The sequence below is a fragment of the Nicotiana tabacum genome, chromosome 15, assembly GCF_000715075.1.
Source record: "Nicotiana tabacum cultivar K326 chromosome 15, ASM71507v2, whole genome shotgun sequence".
Classification (NCBI taxonomy): Eukaryota; Viridiplantae; Streptophyta; class Magnoliopsida; order Solanales; family Solanaceae; genus Nicotiana; species Nicotiana tabacum.
In genome coordinates this window covers 113,447,475-113,451,154 of record NC_134094.1, presented here as the reverse complement: position 1 = coordinate 113,451,154, position 3,680 = coordinate 113,447,475, and positions in this window count along the sequence as shown.

Genomic DNA, 3,680 nt, shown 5'->3' with positions numbered 1-3,680 from the left:
TTCTTTCTTTTGAATTTTTTTTTTTTTAAAAAAAAATCAAAATTCACAAATATTTAGAAGTTTTTCTTTCACCAAATTCCAAAAAAAAAAAAACAATCGAAAAAAAAATTTAAAAATATTTTCTATGTTAGAAAATTTTGTCGGATTAATTGTACATGAAAAAGAGTTAGTTTATCTATTTTATTTCTGATCCACCGAACTACACAGGTGTGATTCTCACCGGAACAAAAAAACCAAAAATATTTTCTTTCTTTCAAGAAGTCTTTCATTTGAAAAAAAAAAAATCAAAATCCAAAAATATATTTTTTCCTTCTTTAGAAGTCTTTCTCCCAAAAAATCCAAAAACAAAAATAATCAAAATCCAAAAAAAAAAAAAATCTTTCTCCTTTAAGAATTCTTCTTTTCAAACATTCCAAAAGAAAAAAAAAGAGCTAGCTTATGTACTTTGTTCCCGGTATTCCTGAACTACGTAATGATCTGATTCATGCGGCGTCATGATACGTAGGCAATCCCCATCGGATTCGATCATAGCCATAAACAAATTGAGTGGAAAAAAAAATTCAAAAAAAAATTGAGTGAAAAAGAAAGAAAGAGTGACAAAAAATAACAGAGAAAAACAACAAAAAGAGAAAAAAAATCAAGATATGAAAAAAATATCAAAAAAAAAATGAAAAAAAATGAAGAAGAAGGAGAGAGAGAGAGAGCCTCCCGAGATGGATTACCCATGTTGGTGAATCATACTCGATCTTGTTCCAAAAGCTAGTCAGGCTAGGTCTACTGTGGCTAGTAGCCCCAAACCGGCCAAACCCTGAGTCCCATTCGCACCAGGCTAATGCTAGATGTGAATACCACTCTGAAGCAGTGAGACATGATACAGAAGACTGTTAGACTCTTAAGAGAGCAGTGGAAGACCTCGTCAAGGTCAAGGAAATAGTGCTTAGGGATGAAGAGGCCCCTAATATGATGAACAATTCTCTGCCTACTCACACCAATGGGCCAGTAATCGGAATGATCTGTGAAGATAAGAAATTTGATCTGGCACTGAAGGCCATTGCAGCCATTGCCGAGACAGAAGAGAAACCTAAAACGGGCGCCAAACCTGAAAAGTTCTCTGTCATATGGGAGTCTTGGTAGCCGGTCTTGCTATCTTTTCTGCGTCCGAATTATTTCAGGATCTAATCCGAATATTTTACTTCACTGCTTTGCTTTCAGATGTAACCCCTTCTATCTTTAAAACTTTTTAAAAAAAAATCAAATGAAATTAATATTTTATTGTCGGGGAATGTTTCTTTTCTTAATCTTGTCACTTTTCTTATTCTCTTTTTAGTTCTGTTAAAGCAGATTTTAATGACATGATATGCTTGCGGACTTCATGGCCAGATCCTAAAACACTGTCAGACCCCGAAATAATAGATCAAGAAACAAAATATTTTGAAGACAAGGCTTGTAAGAAAATAAATAGAAAATTGGAACGAAGTTGAGATTCCCTCTCTTCGGATCATTGTTGAAGCCAGGAGTGAGGATAAAGATTGGGCCAAGAACCGATTGAAATAATTGACACTGATGGATGAAAAATGATTGGCCGCAATTTGCCACGAGCAGTTGTACCAACAAAGAATGGTCCGTGTCTACAACAAGAAAGTGCGGCCCAATAAATTTAAAATAGGACAACTCATTCTGAGACGTATCCTCCCAACTCATGAAGAAACTAAAGGAAAATTGGCTCCAAATTGGAAAGGTACATACATTGTAATAAGAGTACTGCAAAAGAGAGCGTTGTACCTGGGAAGCAATGAAGAAAGTGTCCCTGAAACAACCGTCAACGCAGATGCAGTCAAAAGGTACTACGTTTGACCCTCTATATAGCATTAATGTTCTCTGATTGGGATGATGAAAGCTTTCATTCTCACTATCCAAACACCATTAACCCTTTGCTAACCCTTTTGAGCCGGTTACCTTTCTTTGATTACCCTCTTTGGAACCTGAAGATGTTATTTTTTTAAAAAAAATAGAAAAAAAAGTAAAATAAAATAATAAAAATAAAATAAAAAAATCAAACAAGTTCATGTTAATCGAACTACGTTCGACTTGATTCCGAAAGGATACGTAGGCAGCCTCTCTCTGGGGTTCAGTCACACCAAAATAAAAATCTACATTCCCCCAAAAGTTGAAACTAGGGCAGGTGTTATAATGGTTCGGCGATGGTTTCGCCTGAGAGGTTCCAAAGTTGTAATTCAGTCCAAATCCTTTTTACCTAAATCCTTTTCAAGTCCTTCCGATCAATCAACGAGAATGTTCAAGAATTGGAGGATACAATCACTTGGATCTGATGCCACCAAAATGAGAGAAATAAAATGAGAGTGTCTTATTGTTGAAAACCGTCACGGGTACCATAGGGCGATGACGAGCAAAGAAAATGAAAATGAGAGAGTCTTGTTAGTGAAAACCCACAATGGGCACTATAAGGCGATGGTGAGAAGAGAATTGAGAGAGTTTAGCTGGTGAAAACCCGCAAAGGGCACTACTGATCGAAAAGAGGATCTTCACAGCCATTGGTATTGATAATCCTGGGCAAGGTTTCTAGGTTTCAAGGCAAAAGTTGTGATGAATTTCTAAGAGTCGGACGGTTTACATAGATCATACATCAAGTCCAAAAGGCATGTCATGTTCATTGAAGTCCGCATATACTCCAGATAAGTCATTCTTTCCTTCCCCGAAAGGGATACCTCTTGTCTAAATTCATTGTCCATTCCATTGTTTGTTTTTCTTCGAATCCATTTTGGTCTAACTCTGTTCCAAAACTAAGGCAAAGAAGGGATAGCAAGACTGATTTACAGGGATTTCGTTTGATACAAGCTAATATGCAAAAAAGGCACCCAGACTCGGCAGCGACATCAAGTCGACCCCGACTGGCCATGGCGGCTGATGCTTAGAAATCAAAAACTCTTGTAAAGAGGAAATCAAATTGAAAGTGCCTACAAGGCAAAATAAAGTTGAATAGGTTAAGTCCCAAGTGGCTAACCGTTTTGGCAAAGTTTGAAAAGCTAAAGGTTCCCCAATTATCAGAAATTGAAAGTTTCGGAGGAAAGAAGTCGAAAGTGAAATTCCACAAAGGCAAAACAAAGTTGAAAAGGTTAAGTCCCACGCGACCAACCGTCATGTAAAAGTTTGAAAAGTCAAAGGCTCTCTGGGGCCAGACATGCTAGTGGTATTCAGGAAACATCTAGTGGCAGGTTGAAATCATCATCAAAAGAAGATGGGCACAAAGCCAAGCTTCCAAAGACATCAGGGCCACAAACTGACCACTATTTTCAAAACTCACAATTTTTCTTTGTTTGCAGCATGAACAAAACAGTGAAGAATGGTGATTTCTAAAGGACGAATGTCGCCAAAGGTAAGTTTTCTCAAAATCTCAACTTTCCTTTATTTTTAGCATGCATAACTATTGTTCATACCTCTCATTTTCGTAGCTTAACCCAGGTAGAACCTTTTCGCCTAAGGGGATTCAGCTCATAGTTCCGGGTAGAAGCACTCTTCGCCCAGGCTATTTTTCGTAGCTTAACCCAGGTAGAACCTTTTCGCCTAAGGGGATTCAGCTCATAGTTCCGGGTAGAAGCACTCTTCGCCCAGACTATTTTTTGTTGCTTAACCGAGGTAGAACATTTTCGCCTAGGGGGATC